The sequence below is a fragment of the Chiloscyllium punctatum genome, unplaced genomic scaffold (assembly GCF_047496795.1).
Source record: "Chiloscyllium punctatum isolate Juve2018m unplaced genomic scaffold, sChiPun1.3 scaffold_872, whole genome shotgun sequence".
NCBI lineage: Eukaryota > Metazoa > Chordata > Chondrichthyes > Orectolobiformes > Hemiscylliidae > Chiloscyllium > Chiloscyllium punctatum.
This window is the reverse complement of record NW_027310606.1, coordinates 26,752-52,752: the sequence shown is the minus strand read 5'-3', so window position 1 is coordinate 52,752 and position 26,001 is coordinate 26,752. Positions and strand designations below refer to the sequence as shown.

At 61.5% G+C, this 26,001-nt stretch overlaps 1 long non-coding RNA gene across 1 annotated transcript in view; it reads left to right on the top strand.

Annotated features, from left to right (window-relative positions):
* LOC140474195 (uncharacterized) overlaps positions 1-26,001 on the top strand; it is a 51,623-nt gene that overhangs the window by 5,731 nt on the left and 19,891 nt on the right. The window contains exons 2-3 of the long non-coding RNA XR_011958904.1: positions 22,145-22,250; positions 23,330-23,470. This is a non-coding gene — a long non-coding RNA (uncharacterized lncRNA). The remainder of the gene's footprint in view (positions 1-22,144; positions 22,251-23,329; positions 23,471-26,001) is intronic.

The window sequence follows — 26,001 nt, the reverse complement described above, 5'->3', positions numbered from 1 at the left end:
GGGCTGTATGGCCTGTTCCCGTGTGAGGGGCTGTATGGCCTGTTCCCGTGTGTGGGGCTGTATGGCCTGTTCCCGTGTGTGGGGCTGTATGGCCTGTTCCCGTGTACTGGGGCTGTATGGCCTGTTCCCGTGTGAGGGTCTGTATGGCCTGTTCCCGTGTACTGGGGCTGTATGGCCTGTTCCCGTGTATGGGGCTGTATGGCCTGTTCCTGTGTGTGGGGCTGTATGGCCTGTTCCTGTGTGTGGGGCTGTATGGCCTGTTCCCGTGTGTGGGGCTGTATGGCCTGTTCCCGTGTATGGGGCTGTATGGCCTGTTCCCGTGTGTGGGGCTGTATGGCCTGTTCCTGTGTGTGGGGCTGTATGGCCTGTTCCCGTGTACTGGGGCTGTATGGCCTGTTCCCGTGTATGGGGCTGTATGGCCTGTTCCCGTGTACTGGGGCTGTATGGCCTGTTCCTGTGTGAGGGTCTGTATGGCCTGTTCCCGTGTACTGGGGCTGTATGGCCTGTTGCCGTGTGTGGGGCTGTATGGCCTGTTCCCGTGTATGGGGCTGTATGGCCTGTTCCTGTGTGTGGGGCTGTATGGCCTGTTCCTGTGTGTGGGGCTGTATGGCCTGTTCCCGTGTACTGGGGCTGTATGGCCTGTTCCCGTGTACTGGGGCTGTATGGCCTGTTGCCGTGTATGGGGCTGTATGGCGTGTTCCCGTGTGTGGGGCTGTATGGCCTGTTCCCGTGTGAGGGTCTGTATGGCCTGTTCCCGTGTGTGGGGCTGTATGGCCTGTTCCCGTGTGAGGGTCTGTATGGCCTGTTCCTGTGTACTGGGGCTGTATGGCCTGTTGCCGTGTATGGGGCTGTATGGCCTGTTCCCGTGTACTGGGCTGTATGGCCTGTTCCCGTGTGAGCGGCTGTATGGCCTGTTCCTGTGTGTGGGGCTGTATGGCCTGTTCCCGTGAACTGGGGCTGTATGGCCTGTTCCCGTGTGAGGGGCTGTATGGCCTGTTCCCGTGTGTGGGGCTGTATGGCCTGTTCCCGTGTACTGGGGCTGTATGGCCTGTTCCCGTGTGTGGGGCTGTATGGCCTGTTCCCGTGTACTGGGCTGTATGGCCTGTTCCCGTGTGAGGGGCTGTATGGCCTGTTCCCGTGTGAGGGGCTGTATGGCCTGTTCCCGTGTACTGGGCTGTATGGCCTGTTCCCGTGTGAGGGGCTGTATGGCCTGTTCCCGAGTGTGGGGCTGTATGGCCTGTTCCTGTGCGTGGGGCAGTATGGCCTGTTCCCGTGTCCTGGGGCTGTATGGCCTGTTCCCGTGTGAGGGGCTGTATGACCTGTTCCCGTGTGAGGGGCTGTATGGCCTGTTCCCGTGTACTGGGGCTGTATGTCCTGTTCCCGTGTGAGGGGCTGTATGGCCTGTTCCCGTGTGAGGGTCTGTATGGCCTGTTCCCGTGTGTGGGGCTGTATGGCCTGTTCCCGTGTGAGGGTCTGTATGGCCTGTTCCTGAGTGTGGGGCTGTATGGCCTGTTCCCGTGTGAGGGGCTGTATGGCCTGTTCCTGTGTGTGGGGCTGTATGGCCTGTTCCCGTGTGAGGGTCTGTATGGCCTGTTCCTGTGTGTGGGGCTGTATGGCCTGTTCCTGTGTGTGGGGCTGTATGGCCTGTTCCCGTGTACTGGGGCTGTATGGCCTGTTCCCGTGTACTGGGGCTGTATGGCCTGTTCCCGTGTGTGGGGCTGTATGGCCTGTTCCTGTGTGTGGGGCTGTATGGCCTGTTCCCGTGTATGGGGCTGTATGGCCTGTTCCCGTGTGTGGGGCTGTATGGCCTGTTCCCGTGTGAGGGTCTGTATGGCCTGTTCCCGTGTACTGGGGCTGTATGGCCTGTTCCCGTGTGTGGGGCTGTATGGCCTGTTCCCGTGTGAGGGGCTGCATGACCTGTTCCCGTGTGTGGGGCTGTATGGCCTGTTCCCGTGTGAGGGGATGTATGGCCTGTTCCCGTGTGAGGGGCTGTATGGCCTGTTCCCGTGTACTGGGGCTGTATGGCCTGTTCCCGTGTGAGGGGCTGTATGGCCTGTTCCCGTGTACTGGGGCTGTATGTCCTGTTCCCGTGTGTGGGGCTGTATGGCCTGTTCCCGTGTGAGGGTCTGTATGGCCTGTTCCCGTGTACTGGGGCTGTATGTCCTGTTCCCGTGTGTGGGGCTGTATGGCCTGTTCCTGTGTGTGGGGCTGTATGGCCTGTTCCCGTGTACTGGGGCTGTATGGCCTGTTCCTGTGTGTGGGGCTGTATGGCCTGTTCCCGTGTATGGGGCTGTATGGCCTGTTCCCGTGTGTGGGGCTGTATGGCCTGTTCCCGTGTGAGGGTCTGTATGGCCTGTTCCCGTGTACTGGGGCTGTATGGCCTGTTCCCGTGTGTGGGGCTGTATGGCCTGTTCCCGTGTGAGGGGCTGCATGACCTGTTCCCGTGTGTGGGGCTGTATGGCCTGTTCCCGTATGAGGGTCTGTATGGCCTGTTCCCGTGTACTGGGGCTGTATGGCCTGTTCCCCTGTGAGGGGCTGTATGGCCTGTTCCTGTGTGTGGGGCTGTATGGCCTGTTCCCGTGTGTGGGGCTGTATGGCCTGTTCCCGTGTGAGGGTCTGTATGGCCTGTTCCCGTGTACTGGGGCAGTATGGCCTGTTCCCGTGTGTGGGGCTGTATGTCCTGTTCCCGTGTGAGGGGCTGTATGGCCTGTTCCCGTGTACTGGGGCTGTATGGCCTGTTCCCGTGTGAGGGGCTGTATGGCCTGTTCCCGTGTGTGGGGCTGTTTGGCCTGTTCCCGTGTACTGGGGCTGTATGGCCTGTTCCCGTGTGAGGGGCTGTATGGCCTGTTCCCCTGTACTGGGGCTGTATGGCCTGTTCCCGTGTGAGGGGCTGTATGGCCTGTTCCCCTGTACTGGGGCTGTATGGCCTGTTCCCGTGTGAGGGGCTGTATGGCCTGTTCCCCTGTACTGGGGCTGTATGGCCTGTTCCCGTGTACTGGGCTGTATGGCCTGTTCCCGTGTACTGGGGCTGTATGACCTGTTCCCGTGTGAGGGGCTGTATGGCCTGTTCCCGTGTGAGGGGCTGTATGGCCTGTTCCCCTGTACTGGGGCTGTATGGCCTGTTCCCGTGTGTGGGGCTGTATGGCCTGTTCCCGTTTACTGGGGCTGTATGTCCTGTTCCCGTGTGTGGGGCTGTATGGCCTGTTCCCGTGTACTGGGGCTGTATGGCCTGTTCCCGTGTACTGGGGCTTATGGCCTGTTCCCGTGTGCGGGGCTGTATGGCCTGTTCCCGTGTGAGCGGCTGTATGGCCTGTTCCCGTGTGAGGGGCTGTATGGCCTGTTCCCGTGTCAGAGGCTGTATGGCCTGTTCCCCTGTGAGGGGCTGTATGGCCTGTTCCCATGTGAGGGGCTGTATGGCCTGTTCCCGTGTGTGGGGCTGTACGGCCTGTTCCCGTGTACTGGGCTGTATGGCCTGTTCCCGTGTGTGGGGCTGTATGGCCTGTTCCCGTGTGTGGGGCTGTATGGCCTGTTCCCGTGTACTGGGGCTGTATGGCCTGTTCCTGTGTGTGGGGCTGTATGGCCTGTTCCCGTGTACTGGGGCTGTATGGCCTGTTCCCGTGTACTGGGGCTGTATGGCCTGTTCCTGTGTGTGGGGCTGTATGGCCTGTTGCCGTGTATGGGGCTGTATGGCCTGTTCCCGTGTGTGGGGCTGTATGGCCTGTTCCCGTGTGAGGGTCTGTATGGCCTGTTCCCGTGTGTGGGGCTGTATGGCCTGTTCCCGTGTGAGGGGCTGTATGGCCTGTTCCTGTGTGTGGGGCTGTATGGCCTGTTCCCGTGTACTAGGGCTGTATGGCCTGTTCCCGTGTACTGGGCTGTATGGCCTGTTCCCGTGTGAGGGGCTGTATGGCCTGTTCCCGTGGACTGGGGCTGTATGGCCTGTTCCCGTGTGAGGGGCTGTATGGCCTGTTCCCGTGTACTGGGCTGTATGGCCTGTTCCCGTGTGAGGGGCTGTATGGCCTGTTCCCGTGTGAGGGGCTGTATGGCCTGTTCCCGTGTGTGGGGCTGTATGGCCTGTTCCCGTGTGAGGGGCTGTATGGCCTGTTCCCGTGTGAGGGGCTGTATGGCCTGTTCCCGTGTACTGGGCTGTATGGCCTGTCCCCGTGTGAGGGGCTGTATGGCCTGTTCCCGTGTGAGGGGCTGTATGGCCTGTTCCCGTGTACTGGGGCTGTATGTCCTGTTCCCGTGTGAGGGGCTGTATGGCCTGTTCCCGTGTACTGGGGCTGTATGGCCTGTTCTCGTGTGAGGGGCTGTATGGCCTGTTCCCGTGTACTGGGGCTGTATGGCCTGTTCCCGTGTATGGGGCTGTATGGCCTGTTCCCGTGTACTGGGGCTGTATGGCCTGTTCCTGTGTGTGGGGCTGTATGGCCTGTTCCTGTGTGTGGGGCTGTATGGCCTGTTCCCGTGTGTGGGGCTGTATGGCCTGTTCCCGTGTGTGGGGCTGTATGGCCTGTTCCTGTGTGTGGGGCTGTATGGCCTGTTCCCGTGTACTGGGGCTGTATGGCCTGTTCCCGTGTGTGGGGCTGTATGGCCTGTTCCCGTGTGAGGGTCTGTATGGCCTGTTCCCGTGTGTGGGGCTGTATGTCCTGTTCCCGTGTGAGGGGCTGTACGGCCTGTTCCTGTGTACTGGGGCTGTATGGCCTGTTCCCGTGTGTCGGGCTGTATGGCCTGTTCCCGTGTGAGGGGCTGTATGGCCTGTTCCCGTGTACTGGGGCTGTATGGCCTGTTCCCGTGTGTGGGGCTGTTTGGCCTGTTCCCATGTACTGGGGCTGTATGGCCTGTTCCCGTGTGTGGGGCTGTATGGCCTGTTCCTGTGTACTGGGGCTGTATGGCCTGTTCCCGTGTGAGGGGCTGTATGGCCTGTTCCCGTGTGTGGGGCTGTTTGGCCTGTTCCCCTGGACTGGGGCTGTATGGCCTGTTCCCGTGTGAGGGGCTGTATGGCCTGTTCCCCTGTACTGGGGCTGTATGGCCTGTTCCCGTGTGAGGGGCTGTATGGCCTGTTCCCCTGTACTGGGGCTGTATGGCCTGTTCCCGTGTACTGGGCTGTATGGCCTGTTCCCGTGTACTGGGGCTGTATGACCTGTTCCCGTGTGAGGCGCTGTATGGCCTGTTCCCGTGTGAGGGGCTGTATGGCCTGTTCCCTTGTACTGGGGCTGTATGGCCTGTTCCCGTGTGTGGGGCTGTATGGCCTGTTCCCGTGTACTGGGGCTGTATGTCCTGTTCCCGTGTGTGGGGCTGTATGGCCTGTTCCCGTGTGTGGGGCTGTATGGCCTGTTCCCGTGTACTGGGGCTGTATGGCCTGTTCCTGTGTGTGGGGCTGTATGGCCTGTTCCCGTGTACTGGGGCTGTATGGCCTGTTCCCGTGTACTGGGGCTGTATGGCCTGTTCCTGTGTGTGGGGCTGTATGGCCTGTTGCCGTGTATGGGGCTGTATGGCCTGTTCCCGTGTGTGGGGCTGTATGGCCTGTTCCCGTGTGAGGGTCTGTATGGCCTGTTCCCGTGTGTGGGGCTGTATGGCCTGTTCCCGTGTGAGGGGCTGTATGGCCTGTTCCTGTGTGTGGGGCTGTATGGCCTGTTCCCGTGTACTAGGGCTGTATGGCCTGTTCCCGTGTACTGGGCTGTATGGCCTGTTCCCGTGTGAGGGGCTGTATGGCCTGTTCCCGTGGACTGGGGCTGTATGGCCTGTTCCCGTGTGAGGGGCTGTATGGCCTGTTCCCGTGTACTGGGCTGTATGGCCTGTTCCCGTGTGAGGGGCTGTATGGCCTGTTCCCGTGTGAGGGGCTGTATGGCCTGTTCCCGTGTGTGGGGCTGTATGGCCTGTTCCCGTGTGAGGGGCTGTATGGCCTGTTCCCGTGTGAGGGGCTGTATGGCCTGTTCCCGTGTACTGGGCTGTATGGCCTGTCCCCGTGTGAGGGGCTGTATGGCCTGTTCCCGTGTGAGGGGCTGTATGGCCTGTTCCCGTGTACTGGGGCTGTATGTCCTGTTCCCGTGTGAGGGGCTGTATGGCCTGTTCCCGTGTACTGGGGCTGTATGGCCTGTTCTCGTGTGAGGGGCTGTATGGCCTGTTCCCGTGTACTGGGGCTGTATGGCCTGTTCCCGTGTATGGGGCTGTATGGCCTGTTCCCGTGTACTGGGGCTGTATGGCCTGTTCCTGTGTGTGGGGCTGTATGGCCTGTTCCTGTGTGTGGGGCTGTATGGCCTGTTCCCGTGTGTGGGGCTGTATGGCCTGTTCCCGTGTGTGGGGCTGTATGGCCTGTTCCTGTGTGTGGGGCTGTATGGCCTGTTCCCGTGTACTGGGGCTGTATGGCCTGTTCCCGTGTGTGGGGCTGTATGGCCTGTTCCCGTGTGAGGGTCTGTATGGCCTGTTCCCGTGTGTGGGGCTGTATGTCCTGTTCCCGTGTGAGGGGCTGTACGGCCTGTTCCTGTGTACTGGGGCTGTATGGCCTGTTCCCGTGTGTCGGGCTGTATGGCCTGTTCCCGTGTGAGGGGCTGTATGGCCTGTTCCCGTGTACTGGGGCTGTATGGCCTGTTCCCGTGTGTGGGGCTGTTTGGCCTGTTCCCATGTACTGGGGCTGTATGGCCTGTTCCCGTGTGTGGGGCTGTATGGCCTGTTCCTGTGTACTGGGGCTGTATGGCCTGTTCCCGTGTGAGGGGCTGTATGGCCTGTTCCCGTGTGTGGGGCTGTTTGGCCTGTTCCCCTGGACTGGGGCTGTATGGCCTGTTCCCGTGTGAGGGGCTGTATGGCCTGTTCCCCTGTACTGGGGCTGTATGGCCTGTTCCCGTGTGAGGGGCTGTATGGCCTGTTCCCCTGTACTGGGGCTGTATGGCCTGTTCCCGTGTACTGGGCTGTATGGCCTGTTCCCGTGTACTGGGGCTGTATGACCTGTTCCCGTGTGAGGCGCTGTATGGCCTGTTCCCGTGTGAGGGGCTGTATGGCCTGTTCCCTTGTACTGGGGCTGTATGGCCTGTTCCCGTGTGTGGGGCTGTATGGCCTGTTCCCGTGTACTGGGGCTGTATGTCCTGTTCCCGTGTGTGGGGCTGTATGGCCTGTTCCCGTGTGTGGGGCTGTATGGCCTGTTCCCGTGTACTGGGGCTGTATGGCCTGTTCCCGTGTGAGGGGCTGTATGGCCTGTTCCCGTGTGAGGGGCTGTATGGCCTGTTCCCGTGTGACGGGCTGTATGGCCTGTTCCCGTGTGTGGGGCTGTATGGCCTGTTCCCGTGTCCTGGGGCTGTATGGCCTGTTCCCGTGTACTGGGGCTGTACGGCCTGTTCCCGTGTACTGGGCTGTATGGCCTGTTCCCGTGTGTGGGGCTGTATGGCCTGTTCCCGTGTGTGGGGCTGTATGGCCTGTTCCCGTGTACTGGGGCTGTATGGCCTGTTCCCGTGTGTGGGGCTGTATGGCCTGTTCCCGTGTGAGGGGCTGTATGGCCTGTTCCCGTGTGAGGGTCTGTATGGCCTGTTCCCGTGTACTGGGGCTGTATGGCCTGTTCCCGTGTGTGGGGCTGTATGGCCTGTTCCCGTGTACTGGGGCTGTATGGCCTGTTCCCGTGTGTGGGGCTGTATGGCCTGTTCCCGTGTACTGGGCTGTATGGCCTGTTCCCGTGTGTGGGGCTGTATGGCCTGTTCCCGTGTGTGGGGCTGTATGGCCTGTTCCCGTGTACTGGGGCTGTATGGCCTGTTCCCGTGTACTGGGGCTGTATGGCCTGTTCCCGTGTGAGGGGCTGTATGGCCTGTTCCCGTGTGAGGGGCTGTATAGCCTGTTCCCATGTGTGGGGCTGTATGGCCTGTTCCCGTGTACTGGGGCTGTATGTCCTGTTCCCGTGTGTGGGGCTGTATGGCCTGTTCCCGTGTGAGGGGCTGTACGGCCTGTTCCCGTGTGTGGGGCTGTATGGCCTGTTCCCGTGTACTGGGCTGTATGGCCTGTTCCCGTGTGAGGGGCTGTATGGCCTGTTCCCATGTACTGGGGCTGTATGGCATGTTCCCGTGTGTGGGGTTGTATGGCCTGTTCCCGTGTGTGGGGTTGTATGGCCTGTTCCCGTGTGTGGGGCTGTATGGCCTGTTCCCGTGTACTGGGGCTGTATGGCCTGTTCCGGTGCGAGGGGCTGTATGGCCTGTTCCCGTGTACTGGGGCTGTATGGCCTGTTCCCGTGTACTGGGGCTGTATGGCCTGTTCCCGTGTACTGGGGCTGTATGGCCTGTTCCCGTGTGAGGGGCTGTATGGCCTGTTCCCGTGTCCTGGGGCTGTATGGCCTGTTCCTGTGTGTGGGGCTGTATGGCCTGTTCCCGTGTGTGGGGCTGTATGGCCTGTTCCTGTGTGTGGGGCTGTATGGCCTGTTCCCGTGTGTGGGGCTGTATGGCCTGTTCCCGTGTGAGGGGCTGTATGGCCTGTTCCCGTGTGAGGGGCTGTATGGCCTGTTCCCGTGTCCTGGGGCTGTATGGCCTGTTCCTGTGTGTGGGGCTGTATGGCCTGTTCCCGTGTGTGGGGCTGAATGGCCTGTTCCTGTGTGTGGGGCTGTATGGCCTGTTCCCGTGTGTGGGGCTGTATGGCCTGTTCCCGTGTGAGGGGCTGTATGGCCTGTTCCCATGTACTGGGGCTGTATGGCCTGTTCCCGTGTGTGGGGTTGTATGGCCTGTTCCCGTGTGTGGGGCTGTATGGCCTGTTCCCGTGTACTGGGGCTGTATGGCCTGTTCCGGTGTGAGGGGCTGTATGGCCTGTTCCCGTGTCCTGGGGCTGTATGGCCTGTTCCCGTGTCCTGGGGCTGTATGGCCTGTTCCCGTGTGAGGGGCTGTATGGCCTGTTCCCGTGTACTGGGGCTGTATGGCCTGTTCCCGTGTGAGGGGCTGTATGGCCTGTTCCCGTGTACTGGGGCTGTATGGCCTGTTCCTGTGTGTGGGGCTGTATGGCCTGTTCCCGTGTACTGGGGCTGTATGGCCTGTTCCCGTGTGTGGGGTTGTATGACCTGTTCCCGTGTACTGGGCTGTATGGCCTGTTCCCGTGTGTGGGGCTGTATGGCCTGTTCCCGTGTGAGGGGCTGTATGGCCTGTTCCTGTGTGTGGGGCTGTATGGCCTGTTCCCGTGTACTAGGGCTGTATGGCCTGTTCCCGTGTACTGGGCTGTATGGCCTGTTCCCGTGTGAGGGGCTGTATGGCCTGTTCCCGTGGACTGGGGCTGTATGGCCTGTTCCCGTGTGAGGGGCTGTATGGCCTGTTCCCGTGTACTGGGCTGTATGGCCTGTTCCCGTGTGAGGGGCTGTATGGCCTGTTCCCGTGTGTGGGGCTGTATGGCCTGTTCCCGTGTGAGGGGCTGTATGGCCTGTTCCCGTGTGAGGGGCTGTATGGCCTGTTCCCGTGTACTGGGCTGTATGGCCTGTCCCCGTGTGAGGGGCTGTATGGCCTGTTCCCGTGTGAGGGGCTGTATGGCCTGTTCCCGTGTACTGGGGCTGTATGTCCTGTTCCCGTGTGAGGGGCTGTATGGCCTGTTCCCGTGTACTGGGGCTGTATGACCTGTTCTCGTGTGAGGGGCTGTATGGCCTGTTCCCGTGTACTGGGGCTGTATGGCCTGTTCCCGTGTATGGGGCTGTATGGCCTGTTCCCGTGTACTGGGGCTGTATGGCCTGTTCCTGTGTGTGGGGCTGTATGGCCTGTTCCTGTGTGTGGGGCTGTATGGCCTGTTCCCGTGTGTGGGGCTGTATGGCCTGTTCCCGTGTGTGGGGCTGTATGGCCTGTTCCTGTGTGTGGGGCTGTATGGCCTGTTCCCGTGTACTGGGGCTGTATGGCCTGTTCCCGTGTGTGGGGCTGTATGGCCTGTTCCCGTGTGAGGGTCTGTATGGCCTGTTCCCGTGTGTGGGGCTGTATGTCCTGTTCCCGTGTGAGGGGCTGTACGGCCTGTTCCTGTGTACTGGGGCTGTATGGCCTGTTCCCGTGTGTCGGGCTGTATGGCCTGTTCCCGTGTGAGGGGCCGTATGGCCTGTTCCCGTGTACTGGGGCTGTATGGCCTGTTCCCGTGTGTGGGGCTGTTTGGCCTGTTCCCATGTACTGGGGCTGTATGGCCTGTTCCCGTGTGTGGGGCTGTATGGCCTGTTCCTGTGTACTGGGGCTGTATGGCCTGTTCCCGTGTGAGGGGCTGTATGGCCTGTTCCCGTGTGTGGGGCTGTTTGGCCTGTTCCCCTGGACTGGGGCTGTATGGCCTGTTCCCGTGTGAGGGGCTGTATGGCCTGTTCCCCTGTACTGGGGCTGTATGGCCTGTTCCCGTGTGAGGGGCTGTATGGCCTGTTCCCCTGTACTGGGGCTGTATGGCCTGTTCCCGTGTACTGGGCTGTATGGCCTGTTCCCGTGTACTGGGGCTGTATGACCTGTTCCCGTGTGAGGCGCTGTATGGCCTGTTCCCGTGTGAGGGGCTGTATGGCCTGTTCCCTTGTACTGGGGCTGTATGGCCTGTTCCCGTGTGTGGGGCTGTATGGCCTGTTCCCGTGTACTGGGGCTGTATGTCCTGTTCCCGTGTGTGGGGCTGTATGGCCTGTTCCCGTGTGTGGGGCTGTATGGCCTGTTCCCGTGTACTGGGGCTGTATGGCCTGTTCCCGTGTGAGGGGCTGTATGGCCTGTTCCCGTGTGAGGGGCTGTATGGCCTGTTCCCGTGTGTGGGGCTGTATGGCCTGTTCCCGTGTCCTGGGGCTGTATGGCCTGTTCCCGTGTACTGGGGCTGTACGGCCTGTTCCCGTGTACTGGGCTGTATGGCCTGTTCCCGTGTGTGGGGCTGTATGGCCTGTTCCCGTGTGTGGGGCTGTATGGCCTGTTCCCGTGTACTGGGGCTGTATGGCCTGTTCCCGTGTGTGGGGCTGTATGGCCTGTTCCCGTGTGAGGGGCTGTATGGCCTGTTCCCGTGTGAGGGTCTGTATGGCCTGTTCCCGTGTACTGGGGCTGTATGGCCTGTTCCCGTGTGTGGGGCTGTATGGCCTGTTCCCGTGTACTGGGGCTGTATGGCCTGTTCCCGTGTGTGGGGCTGTATGGCCTGTTCCCGTGTACTGGGCTGTATGGCCTGTTCCCGTGTGTGGGGCTGTATGGCCTGTTCCCGTGTGTGGGGCTGTATGGCCTGTTCCCGTGTACTGGGGCTGTATGGCCTGTTCCCGTGTACTGGGGCTGTATGGCCTGTTCCCGTGTGAGGGGCTGTATGGCCTGTTCCCGTGTGAGGGGCTGTATAGCCTGTTCCCGTGTGTGGGGCTGTATGGCCTGTTCCCGTGTACTGGGGCTGTATGTCCTGTTCCCGTGTGTGGGGCTGTATGGCCTGTTCCCGTGTGAGGGGCTGTACGGCCTGTTCCCGTGTGTGGGGCTGTATGGCCTGTTCCCGTGTACTGGGCTGTATGGCCTGTTCCCGTGTGAGGGGCTGTATGGCCTGTTCCCATGTACTGGGGCTGTATGGCATGTTCCCGTGTGTGGGGTTGTATGGCCTGTTCCCGTGTGTGGGGTTGTATGGCCTGTTCCCGTGTGTGGGGCTGTATGGCCTGTTCCCGTGTACTGGGGCTGTATGGCCTGTTCCGGTGCGAGGGGCTGTATGGCCTGTTCCCGTGTACTGGGGCTGTATGGCCTGTTCCCGTGTACTGGGGCTGTATGGCCTGTTCCCGTGTACTGGGGCTGTATGGCCTGTTCCCGTGTGAGGGGCTGTATGGCCTGTTCCCGTGTCCTGGGGCTGTATGGCCTGTTCCTGTGTGTGGGGCTGTATGGCCTGTTCCCGTGTGTGGGGCTGTATGGCCTGTTCCTGTGTGTGGGGCTGTATGGCCTGTTCCCGTGTGTGGGGCTGTATGGCCTGTTCCCGTGTGAGGGGCTGTATGGCCTGTTCCCGTGTGAGGGGCTGTATGGCCTGTTCCCGTGTCCTGGGGCTGTATGGCCTGTTCCTGTGTGTGGGGCTGTATGGCCTGTTCCCGTGTGTGGGGCTGAATGGCCTGTTCCTGTGTGTGGGGCTGTATGGCCTGTTCCCGTGTGTGGGGCTGTATGGCCTGTTCCCGTGTGAGGGGCTGTATGGCCTGTTCCCGTGTACTGGGGCTGTATGGCCTGTTCCCGTGTGTGGGGTTGTATGGCCTGTTCCCGTGTGTGGGGCTGTATGGCCTGTTCCCGTGTACTGGGGCTGTATGGCCTGTTCCGGTGTGAGGGGCTGTATGGCCTGTTCCCGTGTCCTAGGGCTGTATGGCCTGTTCCCGTGTCCTGGGGCTGTATGGCCTGTTCCCGTGTGAGGGGCTGTATGGCCTGTTCCCGTGTACTGGGGCTGTATGGCCTGTTCCTGTGTGTGGGGCTGTATGGCCTGTTCCCGTGTACTGGGGCTGTATGGCCTGTTCCCGTGTGTGGGGTTGTATGACCTGTTCCCGTGTACTGGGCTGTATGGCCTGTTCCCGTGTGTGGGGCTGTATGGCCTGTTCCCGTGTACTGGGCTGTATGGCCTGTTCCCGTGTGAGGGGCTGTATGGCCTGTTCCCGTGTGAGGGGCTGTATGGCCTGTTCCCGTGTGAGGGGCTGTATGGCCTGTTCCCGTTTGAGGGGCTGTATGGCCTGTTCCCGTGTGTGGGGCTGTATGGCCTGTTCCCGTGTACTGGGGCTGTATGGCCTGTTCCCGTGTGAGGGGCTGTATGGCCTGTTCCCGTGTGTGGGGCTGTATGGCCTGTTCCCGTGTACTGGGGCTGTATGTCCTGTTCCCGTGTGATGGGCTGTATGGCCTGCTCCCGTGTGAGGGGCTGTATGGCCTGTTCCCGTGTGAGGGGCTGTATGGCCTGTTCCCGTGTGTGGGGCTGTATGGCCTGTTCCCGTGTGAGGGGCTGTATGGCCTGTTCCCGTGTGTGGGGCTGGATGGCCTGTTCCCGTGTGTGGGGCTGTATGACCTGTTCCCGTGTGAGGGGCTGTATGGCCTGTTCCCGTGTGTGGGGCTGTATGTCCTGTTCCCGTGTGTGGGGCTGTATGACCTGTTCCCGTGTGCGGGGCTGTATGGCCTGTTCCCGTGTGTGGGGCTGTATGGCCTGTTCCCGTGTGTGGGGCTGTATGGCCTGTTCCCCTTTACTGGGGCTGTATGGCCTGTTCCCGTGTGAGGGGCTGTATGGCCTCTTCCCGTGTGTGGGGCTGTATGGCCTGTTCCCGTGTGTGGGGCTGTATGGCCTGTTCCCCTTTACTGGGGCTGTATGGCCTGTTCCCGTGTGAGGGGCTGTATGGCCTGTTCCCGTGTGAGGGGCTGTATGGCCTGTTCCCGTGTGTGGGGCTGTATGGCCTGTTCCCGTGTGAGGGGCTGTATGGCCTGTTCCCGTGTGAGGGGCTGTATGGCCTGTTCCCGTGTGTGGGGCTGTATGGCCTGTTCCCGTGTGAGGGGCTGTATGGCCTGTTCCCGTGTGTGGGGCTGTATGACCTGTTCCCGTGTACTGGGGCTGTATGGCCTGTTCCCGTGTACTGGGGCTGTATGGCCTGTTCCCGTGTACTGGGGCTGTATGGCCTGTTCCCGTGTACTGGGCTGTATGGCCTGTTCCCGTGTACTGGGGCTGTATGGCCTGTTCCCGTGTGAGGGGCTGTATGGCCTGTTCCCGTGTGTGGGGCTGTATGGCCTGTTCCCGTGTGAGGGGCTGTATGGCCTGTTCCCGTGTGAGGGGCTGTATGGCCTGTTCCCGTGTACTGGGGCTGTATGGCCTGTTCCCGTGTGAGGGGCTGTATGTCCTGTTCCCGTGTGAGGGGCTGTATGGCCTGTTCCCGTGTGTGGGGCTGTATGGCCTGTTCCCGTGTGAGGGGCTGTATGGCCTGTTCCCGTGTGAGGGGCTGTATGGCCTGTTCCCGTGTGTGGGGCTGTATGGCCTGTTCCCGTGTACTGGGGCTGTATGGCCTGTTCCCGTGTGTGGGGCTGTATGGCCTGTTCCCGTGTACTGGGGCTGTATGGCCTGTTCCCGTGTGAGGGGCTGTATGGCCTGTTCCCGTGTGAGGGGCTGTATGGCCTGTTCCCGTGTGTGGGGCTGTATGGCCTGTTCCCGTGTACTGGGGCTGTATGGCCTGTTCCCGTGTACTGGGCTGTATGGCCTGTTCCCGTGTGAGGGGCTCTATGGCCTGTTCCCGTGTGTGGGGCTGTATGGCCTGTTCCCGTGTGAGGGGCTGTATGGCCTGTTCCCGTGTGTGGGGCTGTATGGCCTGTTCCCGTGTACTGGGGCTGTATGGCCTGTTCCCGTGTGAGGGGCTGTATGGCCTGTTCCCGTGTGTGGGGCTGTATGGCCTGTTCCCGTGTACTGGGGCTGTATGTCCTGTTCCCGTGTGAGGGGCTGTATGGCCTGCTCCCGTGTGAGGGGCTGTATGGCCTGTTCCCGTGTGAGGGGCTGTATGGCCTGTTCCCGTGTGTGGGGCTGTATGGCCTGTTCCCGTGTGAGGGGCTGTATGGCCTCTTCCCGTGTGTGGGGCTGTATGGCCTGTTCCCGTGTGAGGGGCTGTATGGCCTGTTCCCGTGTGTGGGGCTGTATGTCCTGTTCCCGTGTGTGGGGCTGTATGACCTGTTCCCGTGTGCGGGGCTGTATGGCCTGTTCCCGTGTGCGGGGCTGTATGGCCTGTTCCCGTGTGAGGGGCTGTATGGCCTGTTCCCCTTTACTGGGGCTGTGTGGCCTGTTCCCGTGTGAGGGGCTGTATGGCCTGTTCCCGTGTGTGGGGCTGTATGGCCTGTTCCCGTGTGTGGGGCTGTATGGCCTGTTCCCGTGTGAGGGGCTGTATGGCCTGTTCCCGTGTACTGGGGCTGTATGGCCTGTTCCCGTGTACTGGGCTGTATGGCCTGTTCCCGTGTACTGGGGCTGTATGGCCTGTTCCCGTGTGTGGGGCTGTATGGCCTGTTCCCGTGTGAGGGGCTGTATGGCCTGTTCCCGTGTGAGGGGCTGTATGGCCTGTTCCCGTGTGTGGGGCTGTATGGCCTGTTCCCGTGTACTGGGGCTGTATGGCCTGTTCCCGTGTGTGGGGCTGTATGGCCTGTTCCCGTGTGAGGGGCTGTATGGCCTGTTCCCGTGTGAGGGGCTGTATGGCCTGTTCCCGTGTGTGGGGCTGTATGGCCTGTTCCCGTGTGAGGGGCTGTATGGCCTGTTCCCGTGTGAGGGGCTGTATGGCCTGTTCCCGTGTGTGGGGCTGTATGGCCTGTTCCCGTGTACTGGGGCTGTATGGCCTGTTCCCGTGTGTGGGGCTGTATGGCCTGTTCCCGTGTGAGGGGCTGTATGGCCTGTTCCCGTGTGTGGGGCTGTATGGCCTGTTCCCGTGTGAGGGGCTGTATGGCCTGTTCCCGTGTGAGGGGCTGTATGGCCTGTTCCCGTGTGTGGGGCTGTATGGCCTGTTCCCGTGTACTGGGGCTGTATGGCCTGTTCCCATGTGTGGGGCTGTATGGCCTGTTCCCGTGTGAGGGGCTGTATGGCCTGTTCCCGTGTGTGGGGCTGTATGGCCTGTTCCCGTGTGTGGGGTTGTATGGCCTGTTCCCGTGTACTGGGCTGTATGGCCTGTTCCCGTGTGAGGGGCTGTATAGCCTGTTCCCGTGTGTGGGGCTGTATGGCCTGTTCCCGTGTGTGGGGCTGTATGGCCTGTTCCCGTGTACTGGGCTGTATGGCCTGTTCCCGTGTGTGGGGCTGTATGGCCTGTTCCCGTGTACAGGGTCTGTATGGCCTGTTCCCGTGTGTGGGGCTATATGGCCTGTTCCCGTGTACTGGGGCTGTATGGCCTGTTCCCGTGTGAGGGGCTGTGTGGCCTGTTCCCGTGTGAGGGACTGTATGGCCTGTTCCCGTGTGTGGGGCTGTATGGCCTGTTCCCGTGTGAGGGGCTGTATGGCCTGTTCCCGTGTGTGGGGCTGTATGGCCTGTTCCCGTGTGAGGGGCTGTATGGCCTGTTCCCGTGTACTGGGGCTGTATGGCCTGTTCCCGTGTGAGGGGTTGTATGGCCTGTTCCCGTGTGAGGGGCTGTATGACCTGTTCCCGTGTACTGGGGCTGTATGGCCTGTTCCCGTGTACTGGGGCTGTATGGCCTGTTCCCGTGTGAGGGGCTGTATGGCCTGTTCCCGTGTGAGGGGCTGTATGGCCTGTTCCCGTGTACTGGGGCTGTATGGCCTGTTCCCGTGTACTGGGGCTGTATGGCCTGTTCCCGTGTGAGGGGCTGTATGGCCTGTTCCCGTGTACTGGGGCTGTATGGCCTGTTCCCGTGTGAGGGGCTGTATGGCCTGTTCCCGTGTACTGGGGCTGTATGGCCTGTTCCCGTGTGAGGGGCTGTATGGCCTGTTCCCGTGTACTGGGGCTGTATGGCCTGTTCCCGTGTGAGGGGCTGTATGGCCTGTTCCCGTGTACTGGGGCTGTATGGTCTGTTCCCGTGTACTGGGCTGTATGGCCTGTTCCCGTGTGAGGGGCTTTATGTCCTGTTCCCGTGTGAGGGGCTGTATGGCCTGTTCCCGTGTGAGGGGCTGTATGTCCTGTTCCCGTGTACTGGGGCTGTATAGCCTGTTCCCGTGTGAGGGGCTGTATGGCCTGTTCCCGTGTGAGCGGCTGTATGGCCTGTTCCCGTGTGAGCGGCTGTATGGCCTGTTCCCGTGTGTGGGGCTGTATGGCCTGTTCCCGTGTGAGGGGCTGTATGTCCTGTTCCCGTGTACTGGGGCTGTATAGCCTGTTCCCGTGTGAGGGGCTGTATGGCCTGTTCCCGTGTGAGGGGCTGTATGTCCTGTTCCCGTGTACTGGGGCTGTATGGCCTGTTCCCGTGTGTGGGGCTGTATGGCCTGTTCCCGTGTACTGGGGCTGTATGGCCTGTTCCCGTGTGAGGGGCTGTATGTCCTGTTCCCGTGTACTGGGGCTGTATGGCCTGTTCCCGTGTGTGGGGCTGTATGGCCTGTTCCCGTGTGAGGGGCTGTATGGCCTGTTCCCGTGTGTGGGGCTGTATGGCCTGTTCCCGTGTACTGGGGCTGTATGTCCTGTTCCCGTGTACTGGGGCTGTATGGCCTGTTCCCGTGTGAGGGGCTGTATGGCCTGTTCCCGTGTGTGGGGCTGTATGGCCTGTTCCCGTGTGAGGGGCTGTATGTCCTGTTCCCGTGTACTGGGGCTGTATGGCCTGTTCCCGTGTGAGGGGCTGTATGGCCTGTTCCCGTGTGAGGGGCTGTATGACCTGTTCCCGTGTACTGGGGCTGTATGGCCTGTTCCCGTGTACTGGGGCTGTATGGCCTGTTCCCGTGTGAGGGGCTGTATGGCCTGTTCCGGTGTAAGGGGCTGTATGGCCTGTTCCCGTGTACTGGGGCTGTATGGCCTGTTCCCGTGTACTGGGGCTGTATGGCCTGTTCCCGTGTGAGGGGCTGTATGGCCTGTTCCCGTGTACTGGGGCTGTATGGCCTGTTCCCGTGTGAGGGGCTGTATGGCCTGTTCCCGTGTACTGGGGCTGTATGGCCTGTTCCCGTGTGAGGGGCTGTATGGCCTGTTCCCGTGTACTGGGGCTGTATGGCCTGTTCCCGTGTGAGGGGCTGTATGGCCTGTTCCCGTGTACTGGGGCTGTATGGCCTGTTCCCGTGTACTGGGCTGTATGGCCTGTTCCCGTGTACTGGGGCTGTATGGCCTGTTCCCGTGTGAGGGGCTGTATGGCCTGTTCCCGTGTGAGGGGCTGTATGTCCTGTTCCCGTGTGAGGGGCTGTATGGCCTGTTCCCGTGTGAGGGGCTGTATGTCCTGTTCCCGTGTACTGGGGCTGTATAGCCTGTTCCCGTGTGAGCGGCTGTATGGCCTGTTCCCGTGTGAGCGGCTGTATGGCCTGTTCCCGTGTGTGGGGCTGTATGTCCTGTTCCCGTGTGAGGGGCTGTATGTCCTGTTCCCGTGTACTGGGGCTGTATAGCCTGTTCCCGTGTGAGGGGCTGTATGGCCTGTTCCCGTGTGAGGGGCTGTATGTCCTGTTCCCGTGTACTGGGGCTGTATGGCCTGTTCCCGTGTGTGGGGCTGCATGGCCTGTTCCCGTGTGAGGGGCTGTATGGCCTGTTCCCGTGTACTGGGGCTGTATGGCCTGTTCCCGTGTGAGGGGCTGTATGGCCTGTTCCCGTGTGTGGGGCTGTATGGCCTGTTCCCGTGTGAGGGGCTGTATGTCCTGTTCCCGTGTGAGGGGCTGTATGGCCTGTTCCCGTGTACTGGGGCTGTATGGCCTGTTCCCGTGTGAGGGGCTGTATGTCCTGTTCCCGTGTACTGGGGCTGTATGGCCTGTTCCCGTGTGTGGGGCTGTATGGCCTGTTCCCGTGTGAGGGGTTGTATGGCCTGTTCCCGTGTGTGGGGCTGTATGGCCTGTTCCCGTGTGTGGGGCTGTATGGCCTGTTCCCGTGTACTGGGGCTGTATGGCCTGTTCCCGTGTGAGGGGCTGTATGGCCTGTTCCCGTGTGTGGGGCTGTATGGCCTGTTCCCGTGTGTGGGGCTGTATGGCCTGTTCCCGTGTGAGGGGCTGTATGGCCTATTCCCGTGTGTGGGGCTGTATGGCCTGTTCCCGTGTACTGGGGCTGTATGGCCTGTTCCCGTGTGAGGGGCTGTATGGCCTGTTCCCGTGTACTGGGGCTGTATGGCCTGTTCCCGTGTGAGGGGCTGTATGGCCTGTTCCCGTGTGTGGGGCTGTATGGCCTGTTCCCGTGTGAGGGGCTGTATGTCCTGTTCCCGTGTGAGGGGCTGTATGGCCTGTTCCCGTGTGAGGGGCTGTATGGCCTGTTCCCGTGTACTGGGCTGTATGGCCTGTTCCCGTGTGAGGGGCTGTATGTCCTGTTCCCGTGTGAGGGGCTGTATGGCCTGTTCCCGTGTACTGGGCTGTATGGCCTGTTCCCGTGTGAGGGGCTGTATGTCCTGTTCCCGTGTGAGCCGCTGTATGGCCTGTTCCCGTGTGAGGGGCTGTATGTCCTGTTCCCGTGTGAGGGGCTGTATAGCCTGTTCCCGTCTGAGGGGCTGTATGGCCTGTTCCCATGTGAGGGTCTGTATGGCCTGTTCCCGTGTGAGGGGCTGTATGGCCTGTTCCCGTGTGTGGGGCTGTATGGCCTGTTCCCGTGTACTGGGGCTGTATGGCCTGTTCCCGTGTGAGGGGCTGTATGGCCTGTTCCCGTGTACTGGGGCTCTATGGCCTGTTCCCGTGTGTGGGGCTGTATGGCCTGTTCCCGTGTACTGGGGCTGTATGGCCTGTTCCCGTGTGAGGGGCTGTATGGCCTGTTCCCGTGTGTGGGGCTGTATGGCCTGTTCCCGTGTGAGGGGCTGTATGGCCTGTTCCCGTGTGTGGGGCTGTATGGCCTGTTCCCGTGTGAGGGGCTGTATGGCCTATTCCCGTGTACTGGGGCTGTATGGCCTGTTCCCGTGTACTGGGCTGTATGGCCTGTTCCCGTGTGTGGGGCTGTATGGCCTGTTCCCGTGTGAGGGGCTGTATGGCCTGTTCCCGTGTGAGGGGCTGTATGGCCTGTTCCCGTGTGTGGGGCTGTATGGCCTGTTCCCGTGTACTGGGGCTGTATGGCCTGTTCCCGTGTACTGGGGCTGTATGGCCTGTTCCCGTGTGAGGGGCTGTATGGCCTGTTCCCGTGTGTGGGGCTGTATGGCCTGTTCCCGTGTGAGGGGCTGTATGGCCTGTTCCCGTGTACTGGGGATGTATGTCCTGTTCCCGTGTGAGGGGCTGTATGGCCTGTTCCCGTGTACTGGGGCTGTATGTCCTGTTCCCGTGTGAGGGGCTGTATGGCCTGTTCCCGTGTACTGGGGCAGTATGGCCTGTTCCCGTGTGAGGGGCTGTATGGCCTGTTCCCGTGTGTGGGGCTGTATGGCCTGTTCCCGTGTGTGGGGCTGTATGGCCTGTTCCCGTGTGAGGGGCTGTATGGCCTGTTCCCGTGTGAGGGGCTGTATGGCCTGTTCCCGTGTACTGGGGCTGTATGGCCTGTTGCCGTGTATGGGGCAGTATGGCCTGTTCCCGTGTGTGGGGCTGTATGGCCTGTTCCCGTGTGAGGGGCTGTATGGCCTGTTCCCGTGTGTGGGTCTGTATGGCCTGTTCCCGTGTGAGGGGCTGTATGGCCTGTTCCCGTGTACTGGGGCTGTATGGCCTGTTCCCGTGTACTGGGCTGTATGGCCTGTTCCCGTGTACTGGGGCTGTATGGCCTGTTCCCGTGTGTGGGGCTGTATGGCCTGTTCCCGTGTGAGGGGCTGTATGTCCTGTTCCCGTGTGAGGGTCTGTATGACCTGTTCCCGTGTACTGGGGCTGTATGGCCTGTTCCCGTGTGAGGGGCTGTATGACCTGTTCCCGTGTACTGGGGCTGTATGGCCTGTTCCCGTGTACTGGGCTGTATGGCCTGTTCCCGTGTGAGGGGCTGTATGGCCTGTTCCCGTGTGTGGGGCTGTATGGCCTGTTCCCGTGTGTGGGGCTGTATGGCCTGTTCCCGTGTGAGGGGCTGTATGGCCTGTTCCCGTGTGTGGGGCTGTATGGCCTGTTCCCGTGTGTGGGGCTGTATGGCCTGTTCCCGTGTACTGGGGTTGTATGACCTGTTCCCGTGTACTGGGGCTGTATATCCTGTTCCCGTGTGAGGGGCTGTATGGCCTGTTCCCGTGTGAGGGGCTGTATGGCCTGTTCCCGTGTACTGGGGCTGTATGACCTGTTCCCGTGTACTGGGGCTGTATATCCTGTTCCCGTGTGTGGGGCTGTATGGCCTGTTCCCGTGTGTGGGGCTGTTTGGCCTGTTCCCGTGTGAGGGGCTGTATGGCCTGTTCCCGTGTGTGGGGCTGTATGGCCTGTTCCCGTGTACTGGGGCTGTATGGCCTGTTCCCGTGTGAGGGGCTGTATGGCCTGTTCCCGTGTGTGGGGCTGTATGGCCTGTTCCCGTGTGTGGGGCTGTATGGCCTGTTCCCGTGTACTGGGGCTGTATGACCTGTTCCCGTGTACTGGGCTGTATGGCCTGTTCCCGTGTGTGGGGCTGTATGGCCTGTTCCCGTGTGTGGGGCTGTATGGCCTGTTCCCGTGTGTGGGGCTGTATGGCCTATTCCCGTGTGTGGGGCTGTATGGCCTGTTCCCGTGTGTGGGGCTGTATGGCCTGTTCCCGTGTGAGGGGCTGTATGGCCTGTTCCCGTGTGTGGGGCTGTATGGCCTGTTCCCGTGTGAGGGGCTGTATGGCCTGTTCCCGTGTACTGGGGCTGTATATCCTGTTCCCGTGTGAGGGGCTGTATGGCCTGTTCCTGTGTACTGGGGCTGTATGGCCTGTTCCCGTGTGTGGGGCTGCATGGCCTGTTCCCGTGTGAGGGGCTGTATGGCCTGTTCCCGTGTACTGGGGCTGTATGGCCTGTTCCCGTGTGAGGGGCTGTATGGCCTGTTCCCGTGTGTGGGGCTGTATGGCCTGTTCCCGTGTGTGGGGCTGTATGGCCTGTTCCCGTGTGAGGGGCTGTATGGCCTGTTCCCGTGTACTGGGGCTGTATGGCCTGTTCCCGTGTGTGGGGCTGTATGGCCTGTTCCCGTGTGTGGGGCTGTATGGCCTGTTCCCGTGTGAGGGGCTGTATGGCCTGTTCCCGTGTACTGGGGCTGTATGGCCTGTTCCCGTGTGAGGGGCTGTATGTCCTGTTCCCGTGTGAGGGGCTGTGTGGCCTGTTCCCGTGTGAGGGGCTGTATGGCCTGTTCCCGTGTGAGGGGCTGTATGGCCTGTTCCCGTGTGAGGGGCTGTATGTCCTGTTCCCGTGTGAGGGGCTGTATGGCCTGTTCCCGTGTGAGGGGCTGTATGGCCTGTTCCCGTGTGAGGGGCTGTATGGCCTGTTCCCGTGTACTGGGGGTGTATGGCCTGTTCCCGTGTACTGGGGCTGTATGTCCTGTTCCCGTGTGAGGGGCTGTATGGCCTGTTCCCGTGCGTGGGGCTGTATGGCCTGTTCCGGTGTGAGGGGCTGTATGGCCTGTTCCCGTGTGAGGGGCTGTATGGCCTGTTCCCGTGTACTGGGGCTGTATGTCCTGTTCCCGTGTGAGGGGCTGTATGTCCTGTTCCCGTGTGAGGGGCTGTATGTCCTGTTCCCGTGTGAGGGGCTGTATGGCCTGTTCCCGTGCGTGGGGCTGTGTGGCCTGTTCCTATGTTGTGGGCTGAATGGCCTCCCTGCCTGTTCTGACCTGCAATGCCTCTGCCTTTGCTGTAGACCGGTCCCGTCCCGACCTGCTGTGCGATGACGGTGTCAAGAACATTGTGAAAGGGATGCAGAAGGCCACAGCCCTGGAGATATACAACCAGCTGGAAGATTTCAGGTAGGAAGAGACTCTCTCGGGAATGTGTCACCTCCAGCTCCAGACTGCAGACCCGTGGAAGTCAGCTGTGGGGGCGGGGGGAGAGGTCAGTATAGCTCAGCTGGGTGGAGTGTTGGCACACGGAGTGGTGCCAACAGCGTGGGTTCAATTCCTGGCCTCAACTCTCCCCTCGCTACACGCACTGGTCACGGCTCTCTCGGCTGAGGTGATCGTGACTGCGACACGGCTCTCTGGAGAAATGTGAGCCTGTTCCCTTTACAGCGCGACCCTGATTATCCCGACATTGATTGTCTGCACAAGGGCCTGATGCCCGTGTTATCCGAACGTTCCCTTATCCGAACACAATACTGCCCCGCCCGTGTGGTTCGGCTCATCGGGGTTCGACCTCCGTTGGGTTCAGTTTGAGAATGAGCGTCAACGAACAGTGTGAAGGTCACTGAACCTCTCCCTCCAACGGTGGGTATTGTGCTCACAGTAATTAATGCTGTCCCTCTCCTGGGAGGGTTTGATGGGGGGGACAGTGTAGAGGAAGCTTTACTCTGTATCTAACCCCGTGCTGTCCCTGTCCTGGGAGTGTTTGATGGGGGACAGTTTAGAGGGAGCTTTACTCTGTATCTAACCCCGTGCTGTCCCTGTCCTGGGAGTATTTGATGGGGGACAGTGTAGAGGGAACGTTACTCTGTATCTAACCCCGTGCTGTCCCTGTCCTGGGAGTGTTTGATGGGTGGACAGTGTAGAGGAAGCTTTACTCTGTATCTAACCCCGTGCTGTCCCTGTCCCTGGGGGTGTTTGATGGGGGACAGTGTAGAGGGAGCCTTACTCTGTATCTAACCCCGTGCTGTCCCTGTCCTGGGAGTGTTTGATGGGGGGATAGTGTAGAGGGAGCTTTACTCTGTACCTAACCCCATGCTGTCCCTGTCCTGGGAGTATTTGATGTGGGACAGTGTAGAGGGAGCTTTACTCTGTCTCTAACAGGGTGGGTTACCTCCTCCGAGCAGTCAGTGATGTGCCGTGCGGACATTGTCGACCCCTGAGAGCTGTCACTGAGATTGTAACTAACTCTCGGCTTTTGGATTTAGGAACAAGAGGATGATGGGGATGACCATTGGGGAAAAGGAGTTGTCTGAACTGGATTCTGACCGTCTGATCGACCCAACCACCTTCCAAATGAAGGAGAGGCTTTTAGCCGAACAGTTGCTACCCAAAGTGGAGGAAGCTACGTGAGTATTTCTCCCCCCCGACCCCCCGCTCCCCACTCTCTCCCTGAACTCCTGACTGGGTCAGATCAGCACTCTCTCAGCTGGGGGAGTGCGACAGGACCCTGGCAGTAACCGGTCAGGTCAGAACAACCAGGTAGGCCCCGGTGAGAGTGAGGGTGAGGCCCCGGTGAGAGTGAGGCCCCGGTGAGAGTGACGGTGAGGCCCCGGTGAGAGTGAGGGTGAGGCCCCGGTGAGAGTGAGGGTGAGGCCCCGGTGAGCGTGAGGCCCCGGTGAGAGTGAGCATGAGGCCCCGGTGAGAGTGAGGGTGAGGCCCCGGTGAGAGTGAGGGTGAGGCCCCGGTGAGTGTGAGGCCCCGGTGAGAGTGAGGCCCCGGTGAGAGTGAGGGTGAGGCCCCGGTGAGAGTGAGGGTGAGGCCCCGGTGAGAGTGAGGGTGAGGCCCCGGTGAGAGTGAGTGTGAGACCCCGGTGAGTGTGAGGGTGAGGCCCCGGTGAGAGTGAGGGTGATGTCCCGGTGAGTGTGAGACCCCGGTGAGTGTGAGGGTGAGGCCCCGGTGAGAGTGACGGTGAGGCCCCGGTGAGAGTGAGGGTGAGGCCCCGGTGAGAGTGAGGGTGAGGCTCCGGTGAGAGTGAGACCCCGGTGAGTGTGAGGGTGAGGCCCCGGTGAGAGTGAGGGTGATGTCCCGGTGAGTGTGAGACCCCGGTGAATGTGAGGGTGAGGCCCCGGTGAGAGTGAGGGTGATGTCCCGGTGAGTGTGAGACCCCGGTGAGTGTGAGGGTGAGGCCCCGGTGAGTGTGAGGGTAAGGCCCCGGTGAGAGTGAGTGTGAGGCCCTGGTGAGTGTGAGGGTGAGGCCCTGGTGAGAGTGAGGGTAAGGCCCCGGTGAGAGTGAGTGTGAGGCCCCGGTGAGTGTGAGGGTGACGTCCCGGTGAGAGTGAGCGTGAGACCCCGGTGTGAGTGAGGGTGACGTCCCGGTGAGAGTGAGGGTGAGACCCCGGTGAGAGTGAGCGTGAGGCCCCGGTGTGAGTGAGGGTGAGGTCCCGGTGAGTGTGAGGGTGAGGCCCCGGTGAGTGTGAGGGTGAGGCCCCGGTGAGGGTGAGGGTGAGGCCCCGGTGAGAGTGAGGGTGAGGCCCCAGTGAGAGTGAGGGTGAGAGTGAGGGTGAGGCCCCGGTGAGAGTGAGCGTGATGCTCCGGTGAGAGTGAGGGTGAGGCCCCGGTGAGTGTGAGGGTGATGTCCCGGTGAGTGTGAGGGTGATGTCCCGGTGAGAGTGAGGGTGAGGCCCCGGTGTGAGTGAGGGTGAGGCCCCGGTGAATGTGAGCGTGAGGCCCCGGTGAATGTGAGCGTGAGGCCCCGGTGAGAGTGAGCGTGCGGCCCCGGTGAGAGTGAGCGTGAGGCCCTGGTGAGAGTGAGAGCGAGGCCCCGGTGAGTGTGAGCGTGAGGCCCCGGTGAGAGTGAGGGCTAGGCCCCGGTGAGAGTGAGCGTGAGGCCTCGGTGAGAGTGAGCGTGAGGCCCCGGTGAGAGTGAGGGTGAGGCCTCGGTGAGAGTGAGCGTGAGGCCCCGGTGAGAGTGAGAGTGAGGCCCCGGTGAGAGTGAGGGTGAGGCCTCAGTGAGAGTGAGCGTGAGGCCCCGGTGAGAGTGAGGGTGAGGCCCCGGTGAGTGTGAGGGTGAGGCCCCGGTGTGAGTGAGGGTGAGGCCCCGGTGAGTGTGAGGGTGATGTCCCGGTGAGAGTGAGGGTGAGGCCCCGGTGAGAGTGAGGGTGAGGCCCCGGTGAGTGTGAGGATGAGGCCCCGGTGAGAGTGAGGGTGACGTCCCGGTGAGAGTGAGGGTGAGGCCCCGGTGAGAGTGAGGCCCCGGTGAGAGTGAGGGTGAGGCCCCGGTGAGTGTGAGGGTGAGGCCCCGGTGAGTGTGAGCGTGAGGCCCCGGTGAGAGTGAGGGCTAGGCCCCGGTGAGAGTGAGCGTGAGGCCTCGGTGAGAGTGAGAGCGAGGCCCCGGTGAGTGTGAGCGTGAGGCCCCGGTGAGAGTGAGGGCTAGGCCCCGGTGAGAGTGAGCGTGAGGCCTCGGTGAGAGTGAGCGTGAGGCCCCGGTGAGAGTGAGCGTGAGGCCTCGGTGAGAGTGAGCGTGAGGCCCCGGTGAGAGTGAGGGTGAGGCCTCGGTGAGAGTGAGCGTGAGGCCCCGGTGAGAGTGAGGGTGAGGCCCCGGTGAGTGTGAGGGTGAGGCCCCGGTGTGAGTGAGGGTGAGGCCCCGGTGAGTGTGAGGGTGATGTCCCGGTGAGAGTGAGGGTGAGGCCCCGGTGAGAGTGAGGGTGAGGCCCCGGTGAGTGTGAGGATGAGGCCCCGGTGAGAGTGAGGGTGACGTCCCGGTGAGAGTGAGGGTGAGGCCCCGGTGAGAGTGAGAGTGAGGCCCCGGTGAGTCTGAGGGTGAGGCCCCGGTGAGAGTGAGAGTGAGGCCCCAGTGAGAGTGAGGGTGAGGCCCCGGTGAGAGTGAGGGTGAGGCCCCGGTGAGAGTGAGGGTGACGTCCCGGTGAGAGTGAGGGTG